This window comes from Halichoerus grypus, chromosome 9, assembly GCF_964656455.1.
Source record: "Halichoerus grypus chromosome 9, mHalGry1.hap1.1, whole genome shotgun sequence".
NCBI classification, from domain to species: Eukaryota; Metazoa; Chordata; class Mammalia; order Carnivora; family Phocidae; genus Halichoerus; species Halichoerus grypus.
Genome location: NC_135720.1, coordinates 124,613,786 through 124,627,309, shown reverse-complemented (window position 1 = coordinate 124,627,309; position 13,524 = coordinate 124,613,786).

The following is a 13,524-nucleotide window of genomic DNA, read 5'->3' as shown; positions in this document are numbered from 1 at the left end:
ACAAACACACCAGTAGAAGGACCCAGGAGGGCAGAGCAGGGAGCAGATATACTGGTAGAGAGCTGTGAGGGCTGCCAACAGGGAAACCATGTCATCTGAGGACCAGGCTATAGGTCGTGAATCAAAGGACCTAGTGATGAAAAGAGGCATAATTCAGGAATTGCAGTGACATTTGGCTATATTCAAAATGGACTACTGTGAGGCTCTGGAGGTGTGGTGGGTTGATACAATGAAGGTCAGATTTCAGGGCATCAGCATCAGCTGGGGGCTTGTTAACATCTAGATTGCTGGGCCCTAAACCCAGAGTTTCTAGGTTGCAGATTCAGGAAGTCTGGGGTGGGTCCTGGGAGCCTGCATTTCTAGCAAGTTCCCAGGGAATGCCAGGGCTTCCGGGCCGGGGGTCTGAGAACTCTGCTGCTCCAGATTATAAGATTTAGTCTGTTGCAGAGTATACAGTTTTGTGTTGTTTTTAAATTATCTTAGTTCTTATCAAAATATTCTTCTGCTAAATGGCAGACAACATTTTGTATAACACATAGTACACCCATATAGGAGCACAGAGTGAGCCACTTTCTCTACAGAGTTCTGCTTACTGAGAATCAGGATTTGCCTGAAATCATCAGCGTTGGCTCGCCGAGTTCAAGCAATCCAAAATGTCTTGAGGAGTTCTTTAACTAGAAGCTTTATAAAGACAACAAAAGAGTTCATTAACAACGTCCTGTTTCCTAACTATAAAAGAAAATGAGAACCCGTTTATGATAGTTACATAAAATATGGTTTTATATGTGTAAATGGTAACCAACGATACTGTCAGGCTCTCATATTGACTTCCAACACCTCATCAATTGAAGCTAAAGAAGCTAGACTTCTTTTTTTTTTTTTTTTTATAATCCTCTTCCTCTGTGTTTCAAGCTGCTTTTAGTCATACAGGTTTGCTTAGGGATGGTGCCTTTCTTTTCTTGCAGGGTAGAATGTTATTATCTGAGAACACAGAACACTGAAAGTGTTCTTAAGAAGAAAACTCTTGGATGCTTAAGCAGGGACTTGAAGAGTAAAAGTTGAGACTCTGAGGACTTGGGAATACAACTCCCTTGGGAAAGTGATTCAATCTTGGGGTGGGTTCTGCACTTCCACAGGCCAATATTGTCTACATTTCATGTGCCAGAAGATGGCAGATAGCCCTAACCGTCCTTTTGCCTTGAGTGCTGATGATGTGGTGCTGCCCCCATGACAAATTCGTCTTCATCAACTCTTGCATTCAGCTGTGGCTGCTCCCCTTGGGTGACCCTCAGATACTCATTCTATTAGGCACCAATTCCTTGTTATATTGCATGGCCACTCTGCTCCTCTCCTCTGTGGCCTGTGTCTGTTTCTGTCACACTACAGCGGGACGAGTCAGGTTGGATCTCCTCTTGTTTTTGTCTTCCAGATTGAGTGCAGACTAAAAATGACTCCCCTAGTGTGTAGAAGTCGGGAAGCCCACTCCCTGAGGAACACTGCTCAGCAGCCTTCTGGGCTGCCTGCTGAGGTCTTACCCTTTCACTGTTTTCATGCCTACCGTTACGTGGGCTACATGGAAGTCATAGAATTAGTGCCACCCAACTGAGCTTTTGGTAGTCTTTCCACAATCTCCCAGACATCTGGAAGACTCATCCCAGAAAGTGTGAGATCCTTGTGAAACCCTTTGGGTTTTTATTATCATACATTATATGTATGATAAAAAAGTAGAGAAACACCCTGCTTTCTACAGAAAACTGGGGAAAATTCATCTATTTGTCTACTTCCTTCAGATTCATTCACTCGTTTATTCAGTAAATATTTATTAAGCACTCTAGCATGCCCGATATGGTTCTAAGCACTGGGAATGTAGCAAACAAAGTCCCTATGATCAGTGAGCTTGATTTCTAGTGGAAGGAGACAATACAGTACTATTGCTTAATAAAAGAGACCTTGTGGGACACTTGGGTGGCTTGGTCGGTTAAGCATCTGCCTTCAGCTCAGGTCATGATCTCAGGGTCCTGGGATGGAGTCCCACATTGGCTCCTTGCTCAGCGAGGAGCCTGCTTCTCCCTCTGCCTGCCTCTGCTCCTGCTCATGCTCTCTTTCTCTCTCTCTGACAAATACATAAATAAAATCTTTTTTTAAAAAAGGGGAGACTTTGCTTCTTGAAAAATTGCTTGGGTTTCACATAGAAAATTGGATTGAGTTTTGGGAAATACTTTCAGCTGACTGTTACATATCTATACTAAGTCTTGGTTTATTTCTTTATTTCTTTATTTAATTTATTTATTTTTAGTTTGCCCCAGACAAATGAGGCAGCTTATCAGGGCTTTCCAATAACTGTTTGTTCCAACAGACAAACTGTATCAGTTCTCTCTGAAATACTGCCCCTGCCCCCACCAGCTTCCTTATTATTACCCCATGTATTATCATTATTAACATTTAATTATTCTGAGGACATAATATGCAAAGCACTTGGTTCTTAAATGGGTCTGTAAGTTCTGTGACAAAGCACAAGCAGAAATGATTTTTGCTTGTCTGAGGAACACGTACACTGGGCCCAGGAAGAGGTGGGCTCTTTAGGTTAATCTGATCAATTTCCAATAATGAAAGCGCAACAAATAGTAGTATCTGCTTAAGGCAGAAGAAATTGGTTCGAGATCCACAGAGGGCAGGTCTAGTCTGAAAGGACTGATGTGCATTGCCCCCAAATTTTCTACAGCATGGGCTCAATGAACAGCTTGCAGCTAACACTGTCCTCAAATTGAGAACGCTCTCAAGATTTCATTCTACTAAGATGGAAGTGATTTTAATAAGCCAAAGGAAAAGCATTAGAGAGGAAACCAGAGTGTGGTGAGGAATGGAGAGAGTTCTTTTACCTAGTACGGAGAGGAGTCCTGATTTGCTGTTATAGCTTGAGCCCTAGGCTCAGGTTTCAATAGGTACCTCCAACTGTGACTGGTTCTAGAACTGTCTGCTGATCATTATGGGATTTGCACTCATCACATTTAAGCCAAATTCTTTGATAGCACACTTTGCTGGACTGGCAGGTGGTAGCTGGAATAAAATAACGTGCCTGTGTTTGCATCAGATCCTTGGAGATTTTCTTGACTTCTCTCGCCTGGCACTGGCTGCTGGACCCACCTAGAATTCTTCTGGAGAAATTATCATGGAGAGCTTTCTATTCCTTGAAATAGTAAGCTTCCTCAGGAGTAACTTCAACATATAAATAATAATCTTTAAGATAACCTGTATTTTTTCTCCTCTGGAATAAAAATAGCCAAATGTGATGGACCCTTACTATGTACCAGGTACTCTTATTTATTTAATCCTTATAACAGCTTTATGGGGTAGCTGTAGCTCCATGATCTCCCATCCACAACTTGGAAATCTCAAAGTCTTGAAAAAGGAAAGATTTTTTTAAAAACTCTTTTGGTAAAAAAATCTAATCTAACCGAGAGTTCATAGTCTCCTCCGTTCTTAATTTAAAGTTTTAATTTATCCTACCTGGGTTTCACTGCAGAAACATGAATATGATTGATTAGTGGGTGATGGGTGCAGGCACCAGACCCCACTGAAACTGTTACAAAATATAAATCCTATTACCTTTCTAAAATCAAGAAATTCTGAATTTTAAAATACGTCTGTACACAAAGATTTTAGTTAAAGCATTCTGGACTCATTTTATGATGGTCCTTGTTCTCCAGAGAAGAAACTGAAGTATAGTTAGTATCTAGTTCAAAATCACACATGTGGTAGGACCGAGTTGAAAGCCAGACAGTTAGGATCCAGAACCCAAGTTCTTGACCCTTGAGAAAAGGGTCTCTTAACTATTGTGCCTTTATGCTCACTTATCTTCCCCTCTAGGGATATCAAAGTAAATGACCCCCCCACTCCTTGGAAACTGCTTGCAGACTTTGCTCTTCAGCCAACGCCAGGTCCTATCCCACATGGCCAGTGACTAAGTGGACAGATCTATGTGGGACATAAATAACTTCTCATTAGAAGAATATCTTCCCATTAGAACTGTGACGTGACAATAGAAAACAGGACCTTCAAAGTCCAGAAGAGAGAGGCCATGGAAGGCAGCCAGTGAAATGACGAGCCCCTGAAGGAGTCTAATGAATGGCACCTTTCCTCTCTCCTCTGGACACTGCTGAAACAAAGGGTCAGATGATTTCATGGCAAGCCCCTTAATATTCAGAAATTGAGGTCTTTGCTGTTTCTTTGAAGCCTGGATATGTCAGCTCCAATTGTAAGGTTATTGATGAATAAAGCATTGGGAAAAGACACTTTGTACTTTTCAGGCAAAACAGTGCTTTCCATGGCTATGGCCTCTGCTCACCTGGAATTTAATTGTGTTAAAAAGCCATGGCCCTGAGTTGTCACTTTTTGTTCAAAAAGCTGGTCTTTCCTTTGCTTGAGCTTTTGAACGGTAAGATTGGAGACTCCCCATCAGGGAGTCAGAGATGCAGTCACTTAAAAATAGTCTGTCCATCACCAAGGGCTTTCCATTTGATTGCATGAGAATCTTTTATCCATCTGTGTCTGTCTATCCCGACTGCTATGACCCTAGACAGGCTCCTCATGGTCTCCCAGGGTCCACCCCAGCGCCCTCTCAAATCCGTGCTCCAATTGGCACCCAGGTTTCCTGCTGAGATGCAGTTCTGTGAAGAGACTCCCTGCCAAGGTCTGGTGCCCCCTGGCCATGTCCATGAAGCCTTGCCTGATTTGGTCTTCCCTTCTCCAGCTCCCACTCTCCCTCAATTCCTATAGCAACCTGGCTGTTTCCTGCCCGGCATCTCTAGCACATGTTCTTACCTTGTCCTGGAATTCTCTTACCCCCTTCCTGGTCTTAATGCCTATGCTTCCAGGCTACCTGGGTGGCTCAGTCAGTCAAGTGGCTGACTCTTGATTTTGGCTTAGGTCATGATCTCAGATCTCAGGGTACTGAGATTGAGCTCTGTGTTGGGCTCCATGCTCAGCAGGGAGTCTGCTTGAGATTCTCTCTCTCACTCTCTCTCTCTGCCCCTCCCCCCCTCTAAAAATTCAATTCATTAATTAATGCCTATGCTTCCTTTAGAGCTCAGCTTAAGGCTGGTTTCCTGGAGACAGCTGCTTAGTCCCTGGCGAGTTCCCGAAATAGGCTCGTGCAGCCGGTGGACCTCACCTCTTCACAGCACTGCTCATAGTCATCATTCAATGAAGGTCAGATTCCCTCATAATATATTAGGAAAGCTTTCTTTTTCCCTCCCTCCTTCCCATCCTTTCTTCTTTCTCTCTCTTTTTCCCCCCGACTATATGTCCAGTTCCTAGCACATAATAGGGACTCAGTAAAATATTTTAGACTGAATGAATGAAATGCAGAGGATGGGGATGGCCCAGAAAGCTTGCCTTTTTAGCCTTGGTGACTGGGCTTCTGGACTTAGTGGGCCCTCACAAGTAAGGCAAAGCAAGGAGCTCTGTCCCTTTCCTGAGAGTCTATGATCCTCAAGAAGTTAGCAAAGTGTGATAACATCTTTTTCCAAAAGTATGTCACAATTTCCTTTTCTCTCTTTTTGCTTCTCATTCCTAAAGAAATACATTCTACCTGAAGGACTTTGGGGATATTTAGAATAGCCCTCCCTTGTAGGGAGATAGGGCAGGAAAGCTAGGGAAGAAGGAAAAATAATCATACATAATCTCAATACCCAAGGATAACCACTATTGATATTTTGTGAGATCTTCTTTGAGTCACCCCCCACCCAACACACACAGGGTTGTATTGTACAAATCACACCTACTGTCACATACAACACTACTTATACACACACACATACATTTAGACTTCTTCCAAAATACAACTTTTAATAACTGTATCATATTCTACTGTATGGATTGACCATGATTTATTTAATCAGTTTATACTTTAGACGTTTAGACTATTAACAGATAAGTAATAGGACATGGTGCTATAGTGAATTTCCTTATTGTTCCATTTTTGTGCAGTCATGATTATTTCCCTAAGGTAAATTCCTGAAAGTTAAATGCTTGGTGAAAAGAATTATCAAATTTTGAAGGCTTTTTATACACGCTACCATATTGTTTTCCAGATACACTGAAAAATATAACAATCTCATCAGCAGCTAGGCATTATTATTTAAAATTGTTTTTGTCAACTGAGTAGATAAATACTGGTTTCTCCTTGTATTTATATGTTTTCTTTCATTCAGTTCATACAGCTGGACATTTTTCACATTATCATTTGTATTTCTTCTTTTGTAAATGCCTGCATATAACTATTGTCTATTTTTCTACCATGATTTCAAATTTAAACAAAAGAAACCGAAAGTAAGAGACTGCTGAATTTAGACCTTCTTGAAAATCCAATTGACAAACATTTATTGTTACTCTTTTCATGGTGCTCTTTATCCTTGGATAAACTGTGTTAGGAGATGGTAGAGGTGGAGAAGATCCTGCCATGAGATTTGTTTGAGACTTAAGTTTACTCAGAAGATGATACAGACTATTAGTAAAATAAACAGTGCTTATAATGTAGAAATACAGGAGCACCTGGTGGCTCAGTTGGTTAAACATCTGCCTTCGGCTCAAGTCATGATCTCTGGGTCCTGGGATCGGGCCCTGCATCGGGCTCCCTGCTGAACAGGGAGTCTGCTTCTCCTTCTCCCTGTGCCCCTCCCTACCCTCACTTGTGCTCTCTCTCCTTCTCAAATAAATAAATAAAATCTTTAAAAAAAAAAGAAATACAAATAAAAAGGAGTCTTGAGATAAGACATTGTATTAGCTCAGATAATTTCTTTATATTTGTAGATGATTAACTTAGAAGTCATGTGGGAAAAAGGGAATTCTTAGGTACCTAGCTTTGGCTGCCTCTTGACAGTGAACACATGATTCCAGGCTGCAGCTCCTGCTTGGAATGAGTGGTCTCCTTAGAGAGCCTCTGAATATTGTGTAAGAACAGTGGAAGAGGCGTGACCAATTCCTTATACTTTGAACAAATAGGAAGTACTATTGCTCAACAACTGGTCTCTCCTAAGTACCCACCAGAAGAGGAACCTATATAAGGGAGAGGTTGCATGATGTGGGTGGAGTCACACTGACCACCGACATTCTGTCCCCAGCACTGACCTCTGTGTGACCTTGGCTTGTCACAGACTCTCATCTGCAACATGCAGCTTTCTAACGCCATGTTTCAGGCTTGAACACAAAACTAGATTAAATGTGTATGGAAAGTACTTGTTACACTGTTGGCACTAAAAACCTGGTAGTCCTCATTAGGGGAAAAACACTCTGCAAATTAGGACTTTGGTCATAGGTGTGAACAAACAAAGTACTTTTGAAAAAAGATGCTAGTGGAGACAACTGTCAATAAAATACTAGTTCTTAATAGTATTGAGTAAGATTAAAAACACTTGAACTTTTTGGTGAAAAAGTAGAAACTGTCCTTTTAAGTTAAATGAGAATAATTTACTTTCCATTCACTGGTAGAATAAAGCCTGTTAATTTTTGGAAAGAATGATTGGAACAGAACTATACTCATGGTTTTTCCAGGCTCCTTGGTTACCGAGTTTTGTCAAGGAAAACAGATTACACATCATAATATGAACACTGACATAGCAACATTTGTATATTTACTCTACTGCTTCTCTCTACCTCTTACTTCCACCTCGTGAGGCCACTTAAGTAGGCAGTCAGATATTAGGTGTCTCACTTCTGTGTTGAAGAAAAGAATTTTGCCATTCACCCTCGAATCCCTGCTGCCTTGAATGGTGTCAAGACCATAGTTCTTGGTCCTTAGAGTTAGTTGACTGGATATTGTTAATAATGTACAATTAATATTTTTGAGGGCTTCCAAGATGGCAGGCACTTTTTGACATGGATTTAAGGTAGTTATCATATAATACCCATTATGCAGATAAACTGACATTTAGAGCAATGAAGTAATTTGTCTAAGATTTACATAATGGTAGAGCGGACACTCAAATCTAAGTTAATATCCAAATCCATCTTCTTAACTACAACACTCTGCTGCTGCAGTAAACAGATAAACTATACAGTAAAGGAATAAATTCAAAAAGCTTATTATGGTGGGCTTGGGACTAAAACTGCACTACTTGAGCTTTCTTGCTTACCTTTCCTGTGCACTATTCCAGCTGGAGGTGATGAAAGACTAATCTACCATACCTAGAAATGATTTTTGTTCTATCTATTCTTTGACTTTTTGTCTTCTTTCCTGACTTCTTTGGGATTAAAACAGCATTTCTTTAGTATTCCATTTTATATTGTTTATTGGCTTTTCAGCTATTCCTTCTTGTTTATGTTGTTAATAGTTTTTCCAGAGCAGTATCATCCAACAGGCTAGCCATTAGCTCCATTAGCACCTGAAATGTGGCTACACTAACTGAGATGTGCTGATGGTTTAAAATACACACTAACTTCTGAAAAATTTGTATAAGAAAAGGATGTAAAATATCTCACTAATGATTTTTATGTTGAAATAATAGTATTTTGAAGATATTGAGTTAAATAAAATATCAAAATTAACTTTTTTCGAATTATCCTATGTTTTTAATGTGGCTTCTCTAAAACTTAAAATCACATATGTGGCTTGCATTTGTTTTTGTTATATTTCTATTAGACAGTGTTAATAGGGATTATAGCATGCATCTGTAAGAAACTTGCACTAATGCATTTCCATTCAATCCCTTCCATTCTTTATTCTTTAACACATATTTAACTTCTATGTATGTTATAAACCTCATAATATATTGTCATTATTTTGCGCTTAAGCAAATTTAAGAACTGTGAAGTTCCAGAGATATCACCCTACTTGCAAGCTAATAAATTAACCTGTTATTTTTTCATGAATACTGGCAGAAGACATGAAACTTCTGGGTCAGAGATATAGGGCTTTATCACTCACAGTATAAGGAGCACTATGAACATCAGCATATTTGCATTGATTCCTCCTGCCTTCATGTTTCACATGGGCAGTGTGGTGGGACCAGAAGGATGCGACACATCCAGAATGTTTGTGAGGCAGCTAGAAGACCCATGGTCAAGGGCCTACCACCTTCTGAGCAAGAGATAAACATTGCAGAAAATATAGAAAACAGAGAACAAGCCAGTCTTCCTACTACTGGTAAGTGAGCAATTCTCCAGTACTCACTGCCATTGCTGTGACTTACTTACTTGCCTTTTTGATTAGCTACATTAGCTACTCCTTCTCAGAAGACAGATAAGGCTTGCAATCTGGCACATGCACGGATGCTCATGGCCCATGGCAGATACCCCTTCCAACAGCAGTCAATTGTCTTTGAAAGAAATGAAGAAATGAGAGAAAAAATGATCTTCCACTTTTATCCACATATTTACCATTTTTGGTGCTCTTCTTTCTTTTGTGAGAATCCTAAATTCCATCTATTAATATTTCCCTTCAAACTGAAGAACTTCTTTTAGTATTTCCTGAAGTACAGATCTTCTGATAATGAATTCTCTCAGCTTTTGTTTATCTGAAAATGTCTTTATTTCATTCATTCTTCTTTTTTTTTTTTAAGATTTTATTTGTAAGTAATTTCTACACCCAATGCAGGGCTTGAACTCACAACCCCAAGATCAAGAGTTGCATACTCTACCAACTGAGCCAGCCAGGCACCCCTCATTCTTATTTTTGAAGAGTACCTGAACTGAATATAGAATTTTAGGTAGCAGTTGCTCTTACAGCACTTTAAAGATATCATTCCATTATCCTCTGGTTTACATTGAATCTGATGAGAAATTTTTAGGTGTTTCTACTAACTAATATATATGAGTTACATTTTCCTGCCTCTTTGCAGGGTTTGGTTACTTTCCAATCTATGCTGGGCATTGTGGCTACTATATTATTGAGAATTTGAATTATGTTGACCTTCAAATAACATTGAAACTTGTTAACAAAAATATGTTGAGCAAGTAACTCACTGCAACTCAGCTTGACCGTGTCAAAATTTGGCTTCAGGCTTTTTTAGGGTGGGCTTCGGGGGCTTGGGAGTTTCTATCTCTTGTATGTATCTTTTTCAGGGCTTCATTTGAATTCCAACAGTCTCTCCGCTCTGGTTGGTCAAACTCTAATGTCTCTCAACACAGTGAGAACTCTAGAATCTCTATCAATTCTCAACTTCTCCTAAGTTTTTCTTTGCCAGGCTTTGTAAAAATTTGCCCTGTATGTGTATAACAGTATTTGGCCAAAAAGTAAAGAGGACCCCATGAAAATCTAGGTACCTCGAATCCCCAAATTCTGGGGATGCTGATTTCTGATTTCTCATGCCAATGAAACTATTGCTCTGTTTTGAGTGTTGCTATCTTGTGCCACAGTTTAGAAAGTACTCCCCCTCCTCCCTAGCAGAAAACTAGGGTGATGTGATCTTATCTGTATTTCCCTTGTTTCAAGTACCATAGCCCCATGCTGCCTATTGTCCAATTCCTGAAAATAATTGCTTCATATATTTTATCTAGCTATATAGTTGTTTAGGGTAGTGGGTAAATTTGATGCTCATTATTCCATCAATGCAAGAAGCCCCTAGAAACTTAGGAAGATTTTTTTTTTTAAATATATCTGAGTCTACCTAACTTCCAAGCTGCGTGTACTTTCCCCTATACAGTAGTTCCAGGATGGTAGATTCTACAGCTCAGTAAATTTTTAAAAACCAGGGGCCAATATAGGAAAATTCCATAGGTAACATCATACTCAAAGGTGAAAGACTGAAATCTTTTTACCTAAGATCAGGAACAAGACATGGATTCCCACTTTTCACCACTTCTATTCAACATAGTACCAAAACCTCAAGCTAGAATAATTAGGCAAAATAATAAAAGTCATTCAAATTGGAAAGGATAGAGTAAAATTATCTCTGTTCACAGGTGATATTCTTATATGTATAAAACTCTAAGGATTCCACACAAAAATACTCCCCAAAATTGTTAGAGATAATAAATGAACTCAGCAAAATTACAGAATACAAAGTAACACACAAATATCAGTTGCATTTCTAGACACTACCAATGAATGATCTGAAAAGGAAATTAAAAATTAATTACATTTACAACAGTATAAAAAGAATAAAATACTTAGGAATAAATTTGACCAAGGAAACGCAAGACTTGTATGCTGAAAACTCTATAACATTTTCAAAAGAAACTGAAGAAGACATAAATAAATGGAAAGGCATCCTATGTTCATGGATTAAAAGACTTAATATTGCTAAGATGTCAATACTATCCAAAGGGAGCTACAGATTCCATGCAATCCCTATCAAAATTCCAATGACATGTTTGGCAGAAATAGAAAGTCCATCCTAAAATTCATATGAAATCTCAAGAGACCTAAATAGCCAAAACAATCTTAAAAAAAGAAGAACAAAACTAAAGGACTCATGTTTTCTGATTTTAAAACTTACTTCAAAGCTACAGTCATCAAGACAGTGTGGTGCTGGCATAAAGACAGATATATAGACCAATGGAATAGGACAGAGAGTGCAGAAATAAACCCTTCCATACATGGTGAATTTTGATAGGAGTGCCAAGACCAGTCATAAGGAAATGACAGGGTTTTCACCACACGGTGCTGGAAAAAGTAGATATCCACATGGAAAAGGATGAAGTTGGACCTTTACCTTATATACAAAAATCAAGTAAATTGGATCAAAGACTTAAATGTAGGAGCAAAAACTAGAAAACTCTTAGAAGAAAATATAAGGGGAAATCTTCATGACGTAGGATTTGGCAATGGTTTCTTGGCTATAACACCGAGAGCACAGGTAAGAAAATAAAAAATAGACAAATAGAATTCATCAAAATTTTATTTTATTTTATTTTATTTTTTTTTTAAAGATTTTATTTATTTATTTGAGACAGAATGAGAGAGAGAGAGAAAGCACATGAGAGGGGGGAGGGTCAGAGGGAGAAGCAGGCTCCCTGCCGAGCAGGGAGCCCGATGCGGGACTCGATCCAGGGACTCCAGGATCATGACCTGAGCCGAAGGCAGTCACTTAACCAACTGAGCCACCCAGGCGCCCCTTCATCAAAATTTTTAAAAATGTGCACCAAGTACACTAACAGTAGAGTGAAAAGAGAACACACCAAATGAGAGAAAATATTTGCAAATTGTATATCTGATAAGGGATTAATATCTAAAATATGTAAAGAACTTCTGCAACTCAACAACAAAACAAACAAACCAATTCAAAAAAGGACAAAGGACTTGAATAAGTGATTCTCCAAAGAAGATCTATGATAAGATGCTCATCATCATAGTCATTAGGAAAATTTAGGTCAAAACTACGGCGAGTTACCACTTCACACACATTAGGATGACTGCTACCTATGTATTAAATGATACAGGGGAAAATAACAAGTGTTGGTGAGAATGTGGAGTAATTTGAACCCTTGTGCACACTGGTGAGAATGTCATAGTGCAGCTGTTGCAGAAAACAGTTGGGCAGTTCTTCGGAAAGTTAAACATGTAATTACCGTAGGATCCAGTGAAGCTACTCCTAGATATATACCTAAGTGAATCAAAAGCAGAGATTCAAACAAACACTTGTACATTAAGGTTTGCAGCAGCATTATTCACAATAGCCAAAAGGGGAGCAGCAACCCACGTGTCTATTAACAAATGAATAGCTAGACTAACAGGCACATCCATAGAATAGAGTATGATTCAGCCTTAAGAAGGAAGGAAATTCTGACACAGGCTACAACATGGATGAAACTTGAAAGCATTATGCTAAGTGAAATAAGCCAGACACAAAAGGACAAATTTGTGATTTAACTTATATGAGTCCCCTAGATAGGCAAATTTAAGGAGACTGAACATAGAACAGAGGTTACAAGGGCCGTGGGATAGGGAAAATGGGGAGCTATTGTTTAATGAGTACAAACTGTCTTATTTGGGGGGATGAAAAATTCTGGGAATGGTGGTGATGATTGCACAACATTGTAAATGTACTTAATGCCACTTAATTGTACACTGAAAGTTATAAAATGGTTTGAAAAAACTAAAGTAGTGTTGCTAACTTTTTATTTTGTAATAAATGACATTAGGAAAAAAATCCCAAATTATCATCCATTATTGCTATAAATTTATTTATTTATTTATTTATTTATTTGACAGAGAGAGACACAGTGAGAGAGGGAACGCAAGCAGGGGGAGTGGGAGAGGGAGAAGCAGGCTTCCCGCTGAGCAGGGAGCCCGATGTGGGGCTCGATCCCAGGACCCTGGGATCATGACCTGAGCCGAAGGCAGACACTTAACGACTCAGCCACCCAGGAGCCCTATAAATTGTTCTTAAAGAAAGGATATTTTAACAGCAAAAAAAAAAAAAAAAGAAAGAAAGAAAAGAAAAGAAATACACCTTCTCAGATTAAAACAGAGCTCTTTTTTTTTTTTTTTTAATTTTTTTATTGTTATGTTAATCCCCGTACATTACATTATTAGTTTTAGATATAGTGTTCCATGATTCATTGTTTGTGCATAACACCCAGTGC